This window comes from Zonotrichia leucophrys, chromosome 24, assembly GCF_028769735.1.
Source record: "Zonotrichia leucophrys gambelii isolate GWCS_2022_RI chromosome 24, RI_Zleu_2.0, whole genome shotgun sequence".
Lineage (NCBI taxonomy): Eukaryota > Metazoa > Chordata > Aves > Passeriformes > Passerellidae > Zonotrichia > Zonotrichia leucophrys.
The window spans coordinates 7,526,174-7,539,559 of record NC_088193.1 but is presented as its reverse complement, the minus strand read 5'-3'; the positions used below and the strand labels follow the sequence as shown (position 1 = coordinate 7,539,559).

Here is a 13,386-nt window from a genome sequence, read left to right as displayed (position 1 = left end):
CCATCACTTCATGCAAATCCTTCACTTCTTGGTGTGCTTCTATTTTCTCCTGTCTTGGAATTGGAATTAACTTCCCCACTCAAGTCAGAGAGGTCAAGTCCACCAGCTGAGGTATAAAATCCCTGGGATGAATCCACCCAGTATCCCTTGGTCTCTGTCACTGGGAGCTGCAGGTGAGGGCTGCAGGGGCATGAAGGGTGTTTAAGCAGCTTCTGCAGCCCAGCAGCCACTAATGCAAAATGAGAACAGCTTTCTTCCCCTCAATGGACGTGTTGTTTCCTATTAAGTTCTTCTGTCTTTAGGTTGTCCCTTTCTTGCATGTCTGTTTTAGTGAAACAAAGAAAAATTAGCGTTGGGAAAGAGGGATTTGGAAAGGATCATTAAGCTTTCTAGGCACAGAACGGGTATAACCTGTTTGACTTTGCTCAGCTTTGCCAAGCTTGAATCTTCCCTGTCTCCTGTAAGTGCTGAGCTCATGCTTGGCCTGGCTGTGTCCTTAGGCATCAGGGCTGATGAACGGGGTTATTGTCACTCAGTTATACAGCATTTAGCAAGCAGCGCTGATCCATCCATTACAGACTAAAAAATAACAGTTATACAGACTGTTCTGTATAATTTGGGGTTGTGCAGCCTCCTCTGTTGAATTTTAAACAAAAAGGTGTTGTTTTGGAAGTCTTTTTGTCTTTCTGAACTTGGTGTTTTGCTGAGTCCAAACAGCATACAGATTTTCACCCCCTCCAAATCTTCATGTACACTGATAACCCTCAGCATCCCACCGAGTTAAAAGGAGCTATGTGCAAAACCTTTAGATTCCACATGGAGTTTCCATGGGCTGCAGCAGAACAATAGCCAGCATTGCTACAAATTCTAGCTTGTACCTTTGAGCTTCAGGCAGGAGTACCAGTGATAACAATACAGAAATTCTTGGGCTGTTTCATAGAAGTGAGAAGAGCTCTGGAATCTATACTGGTACAGAAAGATTAAAATGACTTGATGAAGGTCACACAACAAGCTGATGGCCAAAGCCCGGACTGAGGGTAATACATCATCCAGGCTTTCCTCTGATTTGATAGACCTCAGTGCTTTAGATGGAGAGCTCATCATCCTCACTGCTGCATTGGTGGTCTGGTGAAGAATTTCAGTCTTTTAATGGGATCTGAAAGTTGGGTAGTAATAATTATTTCTCATTTTTGGTTTGGTGTATGAACCAGAAATTGTAATAGCAGTTTTTACAAAGCTTCTTTTCAAACTGGCTGCATAAACAGAAAAATAAATTAAGGCTTACAAGTCTCCTCTGGGAATGCAGTGAATATTACCCTGTTTTCCAAAAGGAGGAAGCAGAACAGCAAACATTAATGTGATATATCCAAGGTTAACCAGTTGGCAGAACTGGGAATAACTCCTGCTTGTAAGGTCCTTACTGGTCACTTGTTTAAGTGTTGTTTAGGGGTTGGACCATGCAGAGCAGGTGAAAACATCCCTGCGTGTATCCGAGGGATGGGGATGGAGGTGATCAGGACAAGAGATGCCTTTTCCTCCTGCATCCGGGAAAGGGTTACAGCTGAAATGCCTGTAGCAGCCTCAGGAAAACATGAATCGGTGCTGCTGAGGGAGGGCAGGATGGGAGCCCAGATCCGCGAGCTGCCTTGTGCTTTTCCATTATAAACAGCCCTTTTTGGGGGGGTTAAACCCGGGGCTCCGGAGCATCGCTCCCCAGCCGCTGCCCCTTCCTTCCTTCCCCGGCAGCTCCATCCCGCTGCTGCCGCGGCCCCGGGCGTGCTGTGCTGTGCTGTGCTGTGCTGTGCTGTGTGTCTCTGTGCTGTGTGTGCTGTGTGTGCTCTGTGCTGTGTGTGTGCTGTGTGGTGTGTGTGCTCTGTGCTGCTCTGTGCTGCCTGCTCTGTGCTGAGTGTGCTCTGTGCTGCCTGCTCTGTGCTCTGTGCTCTGTGCCGTACACGCAACATGGAGGGAGGGACCGGCGCCGCCGCCGCCTTCCCCGGCAGCCGCTCGGCCGCGCTCGCCGCGGGCACCGCCGGAGCCGCAGCCGCAGCCGGAGCCGGAGCCGGGAGCGGCCTCGATGGATCGCACAGGTCAGTGCCAGCCGTACCCTCAGGACGCCCCTCCGGGACGGGCCTCCCTTCCCCTCCTTTATTTTAACCCTCATCAATGGCGTGCTGAGACCGTGTCTCCGAGGGATGTAATTGTTTCACACTTGGTCAGAGCCGGCGATGCCTAATAAAAATGTAGAGCGGGATTAAGGAAGGCAAGCGTGGCATTCCCGGCTAGCAAATCCAAGCTCATTTTAATATTTGCTGTATTTTTTAACCCATGGAGATGACTGTGTGTCTGAAGTGGTTGAGCGTTTGAATGGAGAAAGGTTAATTGCCTGCTTCAGCCACATTACACTGTGCAGCTCCCACCAGCATGCAGAAAGCAGACAAAGTCTAATTTTGCATCCCATCCTTTTTGTGACAGCAGTCCTTGAGGCGTTTTCCGGTAAAGTGTGCAGAATGCGGTTATCAGCATGACAGAAAATGCATTTTTTCTACTAAAAAATGTACTATATCCTGTGCATAGCAGAGAGGAGCACACAGTGTGTACTTTGTGTGAAAGCAGCAATAGTCACAAGGGCTCTTTGCTGAGTGTATTTTTCTCCCTTTCTAATGGATAACTAAGAACCGTTGGTGGGATATGGGTTTAGGAGCAGTAGTTCTGGAGGGCCAGGTTACCTTATGTGTGTTGTTAAAATTCTTGTGGAATGAGGCAGAGCTGATTATCTTCAGGGCAAATCATCTCCTTCACCCTGGGCTCGGGTTTGTGCTCTGCCTGATAGGAAGTATGCCTGGTGCTGCTGCAGTTCCACTGGGATTTTCTACTTAGGGCTGAAAGTGAATAAATATTGACTGCTGAGGTAAAAAGGAGGGAGCTGTGGACCCAGGATCAGTTAAAATTTGCTGTTACCACCTACCTGGGTTACAGATCAAGGCAGTTTTACCACACCAGAAGTTATTTATGAACCAAGGTGCCAGAAGCTGGAGACGCAGATTCTTATTTCACTGTTTAATACATTATCAACAAAGTCTTGGTAATTTATGCTGACTCCTCCTACTTCACTTACACTGCCAAACTGAAGGAGAGTAGCTCACCATCAGTACTGCAAAATTTCTTTGAATTTGTCTGTGTTTTCTTTCTTCCTTGAAATATTTATCCTTAGGAAAGCTGCTGCTGGATATCTGCTCATTGTTTGACTTGGGCACTGTGAGAAAAGTAGTTGGAAAATTTTGGTTCCACTTACTTGGAAACAAAACTGTATTTAAAAATTAACTGTGTCTAGTGCGCTAATGCTGAAGGCTTTACACTCCCTGGCTTCCTTTGTCATGGAAAAAGCACAAAATGCAATATATTGGCAATATGTTGTTACCCAAGGATAGAACCACAGGCTTACCAGAGGGAATTTTGTAAATAGGAACTACAGGATTTGTGTTTGGTGTGAATTCCCTTGGGAATGAGAGCTTTGATATTTGTGAGAAGGTGGCAATGTCAGTATGTACAATATGAGGTTTCTGGCTGAAGACAGTTTAGGAGTGGTTTGATAAAATCTATGCAGTTTTCCTCCGAATGGATCTTGTCATCCAAGAAGTCTGCAGATGAAATAGGTTTTAGTTCTGGCAGCTACATGCCCTTTTTTTGTCACTTGTGCAGAGAGTCCAGAGTATGACAGAACTAAGGATGAGCTTATTTTGGTTGGCTTTCTGAATGCAGATCTCTTGCTCATGTCCTGCCTTTCAGCACAGAGATAAAATTGGTATTGTTTTTTGGAAGCAAAGCTTGCATTTAACAGGATTATAGGAGTATTTTTAACTTCCTGCTCTCACTCCAGTGCTCCTGATGGATGCTTGGAGTGCGGGGAGTTTGCTGGTTATTGATGTCAAAGTGAATGTGCTGTGCTGATGCAGATTTTCTTGAGGAGAAACGTCTTTTCCTGAGTGGCACATGGGAGGGCTGCAGAGTCCTTGTCCTGCCCATGACAGCGGCTTTGGGGCTGGAGGGAAGAGGGGCAGAAAGCAGCAGGGCTGAGCTGGTTCAGGGCAGTGGCTGGGAGGGCAGGGGCAGAGCCCCGGGTGTTCCAGGGATGGGGAATATCCTCGGAGCCAGGCTGGGGGTTGATGTTCGGAGCTGGCGCTCGCACGGGCAGCCCGGGGTGGTGGCCTGGGTGTCACAGCGTGTCCCCTGCCCACGGCTGAGCTGCCTGTCCTCCTGACCTCTGCCTGCCCTCCAGCTCTGGCACACAGCTTTCCCAGGCCCTGGCCCCCTGGGATGCTTTCCATGGAAAAAACCCCCACATTTTTTCTTATGCAAGGAGGGGACAGCTTTATCATCCGTTAGTGAGCACGTCCTTGGCTCCCCCAGGTCTTTTTGCAACAACCAGTGTAACAATGTCCTGTGTCACATATCCTCAGTATTTATATCAAAAATACAAAAATAATCATTTAATCCCGCTTTGTCAAGCATTTTGGTTTAATCTTCCTTTGTGTTGAACCGTGTTTCTCCTTATTATTTGATACTTTATGAAAACTTCATGCTCTGGTGTCAGGGACCGCAGTTTAATCATTTGATATTCTGCTTCTGATAGTTGTCACTAAAGGGAATTAAATCCTTAGTTTTCACCTATGTTGAAAAAAAGGAATGTTATTCCCAGCTACTATTCAGTTATCAGCCTGAAGAAAAGAGGAAAAAAACTCCACAGCATCCCTGGTGAAAAGAAGAAATAAGGTGAGTTTGAAACAGTGGATGTGATGGACAGAAAACAGGAGAAGTGGGATGGGATCTGAGCTTCCCAGTCCTGAGGATAAAGACCAAAGCAGGCAGCTCTTTAGCTGTTGAGTCAGAGCAGGGCAGACTCCAGTGTCTTTTCATATAAAGAGAAAAAACAGGCACATGTACACCTTTTGTGTGGTTTTTTTGAATATTGGGAATAGTGACAGGATGCAGTGGCAGGGGCTGAGAAGGAGTGGGCATTTCTAGAATTCCATCCAGCTCCTTAGGATGGAGTGGTGCAGCTACTCAGCTGCTCTCTGTTGTGTATTTGTTGGAGGAGGTTGTGTGTGCTGTTTGTGGAGCATGCAAACATGCCTGAATTGGGAATCCAGAAAGAAGGTGAAGGATAACCCTCAGCACCTGGGTGCATTTCACACTGCCAGCTGTTCCTTTGGCTGATGGGAAGATCCAGTGTGATTTAGAGTGGGGATGACAGAAGAAGGAGGAATTTGAACTTGGTACCTTGCTTTAATGCGCCATTTGTTCTCCAGCATCTCTTACATCCGTGTTCACTCCTTCTGAAAGTGTGACTGTGGAATTAGTTTTCCCAGCACCTCTGGAGACACCTTGGAGGTGATGTAACACCTGCTCTTCCATCAGTTGCCTCTCCTTACGCAATCCACATCTAATCTAGTTTGCTCCTTCCCCTGGGTAAAACAGCAGGAAAAGTGCAGTACTTGCTAAAAGGTCTGTTCTAGTTTTCCTTCAGTCTGGTCCAAGGAGCTGTCTGGTGGCAGAGGCCACCCTTGGTTGCAGTGGCTGTACTGGCAGAGCCAGGCGTGCCCAGGAACAGGCTGGATGTGTGGGATCATCTGTGTCAGATTTTAGTGCATTTATAAAGGGTTGGGCCTTGCCTCTCCCGTCAGCAGGTGCCACGCCTGACTAAGCTCCTGAGGCATCCAGAGGTGACACAGCATTGCTGCTCCTTGGGTTACTGATTTACTGCAGGCTCACTCCGAGGCTCCTCAAAGGTCTAAATTCTCCAGTTAATCCAGCCTGGGGAAGGACTTCCAACCTGATACTTCCCATAATGTTAAAGACCAGAAAGCCCTTGTTCATTGGCATTGACGGGAGTTTAAGTCAGCTCTTTGTTTCTCGCCTCAGACAGTTCAAGCTGGGGGCAGTTTCAGCTGGGGCCTCCTCTGGTTTTTCTGGAATAAGAACAGAGCTGGATACAGAGCTGATACACGAGCAGTGGTGGTTGTGGCTTTCTCCTGGCAGGTGGATTTAGGGCAGTGTGCAGCCCTGGTGGGGTTTAACCACCCTTGGAAGGGGCAGTTTTGTGGCTGTGACTCTCCCCCGGATCCCCGGGTGTGTGTCCCTGTTCCGAGGGTGACACTGATGAACGCCAGCGGGCTGGGGTTTCTCCCTTTCATTGTGCATTATACATAGATTTTCCTACTCACAGGGCTATTGAATAGTCAAAGATTTCTCAGAATGTTTATAAATTAGTGCTCCAAACCTTGTTCAGGACTGGAATGTGGCAGATGAGATTTCAGCCCTTAAGGAGTATTTTAATTGTGCAAACTGGCTTGATTCTCTGGCCACTTGTTTTCATTTGTGTATTTCAGAAGGCTTTGTCCTTTTAGAAGTGAAACATAACAAGATACCACACAAACTTTTTTCAGAAATAATAAATACAATATTTCCAAGCCTTTTCAGTCTGCTGTTCTCTGTGCATTTGCTCTTACTGATACTTTAGTGGAATAGCTTTGCTCGCTGTATGAGATAAATGTCATTTGTAAATGAGCATTGTATCTCTTTGTAGTGTCACTGTGCTGGCTTCTGTTTTGGGAGTGTAAATGTGCTGTGCCAGTGCATGCCATGCTTTTAAAAAAATTATTGACATAAAATATCCAACTATTTTAAGTGTATATGCCTACAGTGGCTCTGTAAAAATCTGTTTGTGTTCTAATAAGGGTGTGCTACAAGAAGGTTTTTGGCAACCCAAAGTCCATGCAATTGAGAGCCAAAAAGTAGATAAAAAGAGCGCTTAACTACTTGGTACCTTTTTTTTTTCATGGTTTCTGAGCAAATCTCATAATTTGATGGGAAGAGGGACCAGGACCAGATTTTCATGTTTTCCTTTAGTAGAACTTTGAATGGCATCAGGCACCCAGCAAAGCCCTTGCTACAGGTGAAATAAGAGTGGGTTTTGACCTTGGGCATGTGTTGTAACAAATTCGATACCAGGTGTTGGGTACTCGGGCACTCTCCTGCGAGGATAAAGGCAGTGACTCCTCCTGACATAATTCTGCATAAGCAAAATCTACTGCAAAACCAGCTCTTGGTGGTGTCAGCCCAGGGAGCAGCCAGAGGGTAGGAGCAGATCTGAGCCTTTTCTGCAGTTAAATTGGTCTCATTTGGAGCACTGAGAGGGGAGCAGGCTGGCTGGAGGACTTGGCTAGCCAGAAACAAGGTATGGCTTGTGAAAAATAGAGCAAGAAGAGGAAACTATGCTGATGTCTTCATCTTGCAGGGTTTCATCTAATGCTCAATGTTGACAGCTTCATTTAAAGGGACTTTTGCAGCTCTGTGTGGTACCAGGGAAGCTGCTTCTGGGCACACATGAAAGCACTTTTAGATTTTCATGGGCTGGGAATCTCCGTTCACTGTTAACGGTGGGGGAACAAGGCCAACACACACCAGATATCAATTTCGGAGGATGGTTGTTCTTTAATCCTGGTATTTGTGGTTGCAGAGAGCCATTAAATATGTGCCCAGAAGGTTAACCAAAGCTGTGTTGTTTTTTTGTGTACAAATGAATTTGTTGAATACTGCCACAGTTGCTCATCACTTTCTGCAGGAGCAATATGATGAGATTAAAAAACCTCTTCCATATCTGATCCTCAAATCCCCCTGGGAAGCTGTGAAAGTGTCAGAGCTCTGCTGCTCGTGTGTGGGGTCTGCTCTGGCAAAGCCCAGAGTTGTTCTTTATGAGACATGTTGGGATGTGGTTGCTGGGATGATGGAGGAGCTGAGCTTCCATCTGCAGCCTTGGAGCCAGCATGGGTTTGGGAAACAGCAGAGCTGCTGAGGCTGCCAGCCAGAGGTTCATTATTGAAAGAAAAGACAAACACCCCCTCCTTCTTCCCGCTGGACTCTGGAGAGGGAAGCAGGTTTCATGGGGAGATAATTACGCTGCTGGAAAAACTGCTGTGACAGCTCCCAGCACCACAAGTGAAGTTCTTGTGGGGAAAAAGCCATGTTAGACATACCAATTCCTTCCTTTTTCTCTCACAGTTCGTGTGGTGTGCAGGCACAGTGTTGTCCTGGGGCACTTGAAACTTCCTTAGCTCCTTGCCTTGGCTTTCCTTACCAGCTTCACCCTAAAAAAGTTTGCTGTTTCTAATGAAGTTTGTTGTTTTAAAATTACACACTTCGTGGTCTGGTTTAGGAATGCAAATGGACACCTGAATTACATTTTACCCTGCTTATAAAAGCATCCGTGATTGATTGCCTCTGAGTGCAAAATGGGAAGCTTTTTCTTTAAAACAGAACCAAAATGAAGAAGAAGAACTCTCACAGTTCCTGTGTGTGTTTATACATATATGTGTATATATATTTATGTGTATATATAAGCAGCACAGAATGAACCAAAACTCCAACTAAGTATTGATTCTGAAGCTGTGTTGTGCTCCTGGGCTTTGTTTATGCTGTGTTTTTAGCCTTGTTGAGGTGATAACAGTTTTGTCCCATACTTCATGGAAACCTGCCTGAATCTGTTTATTAGATCTCGCTGGATATCTGCCCAGCTTACAGCACTTTCTGTGCGAAGTCCATGCCTCATTTTAAATTAATTTCCCCCAATTTCCCCCTGGTGTCTCTGCAGTTAACAAAAAAAGGCTTTTCCTCAGTTCTGGAGTGGTAGAACCTTGGGAGAGATGTTGCTTCTTCCCTTGTGTGCAGGACTGATGATTTGCAGAAATAATACAGCTTTTCTGCACTCTTCAGTATTAACAAACATCGGAGACACACGATTCACACAAAAAGCTTTCTCCAGCAAATGTTCCTGGGTTTGAGCACATTCTCCCTTTTCAGTGCTTGACCACACATGGAACTTCTCAGGAGCAGCTGCTCACAAATAATTCCAGATGCGGAAAGACCCTGAATGCAGTGTTGTGTTTTGTACCGCGCCTGTTTGTGTTGACCTTTCCCAATCCCTTTTCTTGCTTTTTAGGCTCAGGATCACCTCTTAGCTCATTTAAAATATGTATTCAAGACACTTTTAAATCCCAAAATTCACAGACAAAAGGCAAAACTCCTTTTATTTGTTGTTCTGTTCTTCTCTCCATTTGGGGCTGGTAGACAGAGAGTGCTTGGCTGCTGCTGTCACTGTCCCTTTAGAAAGAATGGTGGGATTTGCAGGGTCTGCACAGCTGACAACATCAATCCTGGTCTTGGCTTTGCTGCTTATGAATTTCTCTGAGAATTTGTTACTTAGTTCAGTGCTCAGGTTGGAACCATTGGCAAAGGAAAATCTGAGCCACTTGGCGACAGGACTCTGTGAAGATAAAGATTTCCCTTCCAGGACTATTGAATTCAGCTCCTTGATTCTGATTTTCCTGATTTCTCGTGTGTGGTTTGGCAGGGGAGTGTCAGAGCAAGCAAGGATGGTTGCAGAGGCTGTGAGTCAGTTCCAGAGGAGCCGTGGAGCAGGCAGTGGGCAGTGGGGTTGGTGCTTGGCCGTGCTGCCGCAGGAGCCCCGAGAGCAGAGGCAGGGCCGGGAGCTCTGGGCCCTGCTGGGATGGCTGAGGAGCAGCAGCAGCAGGAGCAGGGCTGAGAGCTCTGGGCCTCGCTGGATGGCTGAGGAGCAGGAGCAGGGCTGAGAGCTCTGGGCCTTGCTGGGATGGCTGGGGAGCAGCAGGAGCAGGGCTGGGAGCTCTGGGCCTTGCTGGGATGGCTGGGGAGCAGCAGGAGCAGGAGCAGGGCTGGGAGCTCTGGGCCCTGCTGGGATGGCTGAGGAGCAGCAGGAGCAGGAGCAGGGCCGGGAGCTCTGGGCCCTGCTGGGATGGCTGAGGAGCAGCAGGAGCAGGAGCAGGGCTGAGAGCTCTGGGCCTTGCTGGGATGGCTGGGGAGCAGCAGGAGCAGGGCTGGGAGCTCTGGGCCTTGCTGGGATGGCTGGGGAGCAGCAGGAGCAGGAGCAGGGCTGGGAGCTCTGGGCCCTGCTGGGATGGCTGAGGAGCAGCAGGAGCAGGAGCAGGGCTGGGAGCTCTGGGCCCTGCTGGGATGGCTGAGGAGCAGCAGGAGCAGGAGCAGGTCTTGGAGCTCTGGGCCTTGCTGGGATGGCTGAGGAGCAGCAGGAGCAGGGCTGGGAGCTCTGGGCCCTGCTGGGATGGCTGAGGAGCAGCAGGAGCAGGGCTGAGAGCTCTGGGCCCTGCTGGGATGGCTGGGGAGCAGCAGGAGCAGGGCTGGGAGCTCTGGGCGCTGCTGGGATGGCTGAGGAGCAGCAGGAGCAGGGCTGGGAGCTCTGGGCGCTGCTGGGATGGCTGAGGAGCAGCAGGAGCAGGGCTGCCAGCTGGAATGCAGCTGCTGCTGAGCCCTGCCAGCACAGCCCTGCCAGCACAGCCCTGCCAGCACAGAGCCCTGAGCTCCATCGGCTGCGGGCACTGAGGCTCGCTGGGGGCTCGGCTGGCGGGGCAGTAGGGAAGGACTTCAAACCTGCTGCTGTGGAGATGAGTTTTGTGTGGCTTCAGAAAGCCAGGATGGGTTAATGTGCAGCCAGAGGACCCAAAAGGAGTGTATTTGTGCAGAAGGAACTCTTCTATGGGTTATCAATGGCTCTGGTCCCTGTGCTCTCTGGCACCAATGTGCTTCAGAATAACTCCTACCTCCTGGAGCACAGCCCTTTGAGACAGTGTGGTACCACTTAGGGATTTTACCACGCACTTTTCCTCTGGATTCTGTGGAGACAGGTTTAATGACACATGAGGAATGCTCTATAATTGCAGATTTCAGTGGCTTTAGAACAATGGTGAAAGTACACCCTGCTGGTTCATGGAGTGGGAACCTCCTCCTGGGCCTCTGCAGCACTTTCTGCTCCTTTGAGCAGTAGGAAGGATGTTAAAAATAATGTACTTGGGTGCTAACACCACCTATCTGTGATGGCAAATTGCTGGAAAATATTACTGAAAGGGGAAAAGTTCAAGCTGACTTGGTAAACTATTTCTCAGGTTTTTATTTTACTCTCTTCATGCCTTATAAACTTGCCTCCTCACACCCTGTGAACTCTGCTCTTCACACTTTATAAAACCATCATGGCAGAAATTACCAACAGAAAATTCCAGTGTTTTTCTTTGTGTTCCGTCCTCATATCTGTGTACAGTGGGGTTAATTCTCCTAGCAAATAGCACAACCAAGCATCAGAAGAGGAAAAGTATCTGGAGTGATATGAGGTAATCATGCATTTTCTATTCTTCCTTCACAAGTGCTGCATTGGCAGATCTGACTGGCTTTTGGAGCAGCTGTTAGATCAAGGGATGAGATAAAGCTGGGTGAAAGAGAGGGCCTGTCTCAGAGCTGCCATGCAGTGCTGTTAGGAGAATGCGGTACCTTTGGGATGGACTGAAAAGTACTAAAATTACATGTGTACACAAGAGTAGAGTGAAAAAGCTAAAATGCAGTTGCATATATTGCACCTCCTCCCCTTCCTTCCCCCTTCCCCCTTCCTTTTCAAAATGGAAAACAAGTCCATGAGTGGAAGCAGTATGGACTTCTCCTTCATGTACTTGTTTGATTTTTCTAGTGCAGTGAACTGACCTTTTATAAGTTTGCACTTGTGCCTGAAATTTGTTTGATTAAAAATGTTCCTGTCATCTCCCAGGGAGGGGTTTGGCTTTTCCTCTGTCCATTGCTGTTGAATTTCCTCTGCCCAGGGCCCGTGGCCCCCTCAGGGGTCCCTGTGGTCCAGCACTGACTCCCTGCCCTGAGCCTGAGCACTTCATTTCTGCACCCGAGGATTCATTTTAAAGAAATGCTCACCTTTCGCAGTAACTTTTCATCTGTGGTAGGACTGGCCCCTCCAGCATTTAAAAAACAGCAATCAAGTTTCTGAAAATCACAAGTCTGACTTTAAAAATGATGCCTTTCAAGGTGAGCTTTGATTATAATTTTATTTGCTGTCCAGTTTGAGTTTTTATATGCAAGATGGGTCATGTTGTTCACATTTCCTCCACAAGGTGATTTAATAGTGATACTGAAAACTGAGAATATTTCATCACCATTTGACTCCACGACTGGAGCTTTGAAATATGAAATGCTGAGAGACTTGCAGTGAAATGGTGAGAAAATCTAACATTGTTTTAATATGCTTATAATTCAAGGTCATGGCCAGTCCCAAGGACATCTGTACAGGTCTTGTAAGTCCTGGGCGTTGGTCTGGCAGTAAAAATATTCCCCATTTCTGCTCAGCTCCTTGAAAACCAGCAGCAGGACATTTTTTCTGCATGCATATTGTTAAATGTGCACACACTTCTTGTTTTCTTTGGAGGGGATTTCAAGTACAGCTTCACACAGATTTGTGAGGTTCTGTGGCAGCATCTCCTGCTCTGTGTAGGGCTTTATAAATATTTGCAGAAGACCAGCAGGTAACCTTATCTTCCCTTCTGCGTGGGTCAAGGGGGAGGTTCAGGTACTGGAAGAGGCACTGGGATAACGTTCCCTGCTTGTGGAGTTACTCTGTGCCTCCCACAGGGAAATGACAGCAACTTGGATCTGTACTTTTTTATTATTTTTGTGTATCCTGTTGAAATAACTGAAATATCACCTTGACTTTGGAGTGTGTAACAAGTTTCACAAACTCCAGTGACACTGGGAGAAAAGGTGCTGCTCTGCCTGATGCAGACTTTGTAAATGAGATTTTGGATCTGATTACAGCTAACAAGGAACAGACATTGGATATGGCATTGGAAACAGACACCACTGAGATGTAAAACCCTTGCTGCTGCACACACAGGATGTTTAATTAGTACCTGGCCCCTTTCTGAATCAGGATGTGCCTCTGCTTAGGGAACATTTTTGACAAATCCCCAGTGGCTCATAAAAGAACAGAAGGTGAGGGTTTTGGCCCGTTCTCTCTTGTGCAGACAGAAGTTTCCTTGGTGCCTGCTAAGGACAAAGCAAAGTCTGGGTGCACAGAACAGGAGGAACAGAACCTCAGACTGCTGCTGCCTGGTAGAAAGGAGCTGTGCATTTGTGGATGAAATGGATGCTGTGGTGTTGGATGGGCTGTGGAGGTGCTGAGCTCTCTGTGCCCCAGCCCCCTCGGCTGCCAAGTTGTGTGTGGGAAGCTCTGGCCAGAGTGTTGGGATTCCTGCAGTAGCTGGGCCTTTAAAGGTGTTTTATCTTTGTCCATCAGGTTCTGAAAGTGCTGATCAGCAGTCACCTGTGCAGCACAGGGAACAAACAGGAAATACTGGTTTGGGAAGAAGTTTTCTGTGTTCAGCACTGTTAGAGAGAGGGAATATTGAAACAGAAACTGCAGATCCTTCTGGATACTGTTGTTTGCCCACTCTCGATTTTACCTGTGCATGTGCATTTCTTAAAAACTTGGGATGCAGCTCACTTTGGAGA

General features: G+C 47.4%; 1 protein-coding gene across 2 annotated transcripts in view; it reads left to right on the top strand.

Moving 5' to 3' along the window:
* The window catches only part of ARHGAP32 (Rho GTPase activating protein 32), a 244,107-nt gene that overhangs the window by 62,388 nt on the left and 168,333 nt on the right, over window positions 1-13,386 (top strand). The window contains exon 1 of one of the 2 annotated variants that reach the window (XM_064732155.1): window positions 1,966-2,087. The exons of the other annotated variant lie outside the window; for it this stretch is intronic. The gene's annotated coding sequence lies outside the window, so the exon portion shown is untranslated. Of the gene's footprint in view, window positions 1-1,965; window positions 2,088-13,386 lie in introns of those variants that run through there. 2 annotated transcript variants of the gene reach the window in all.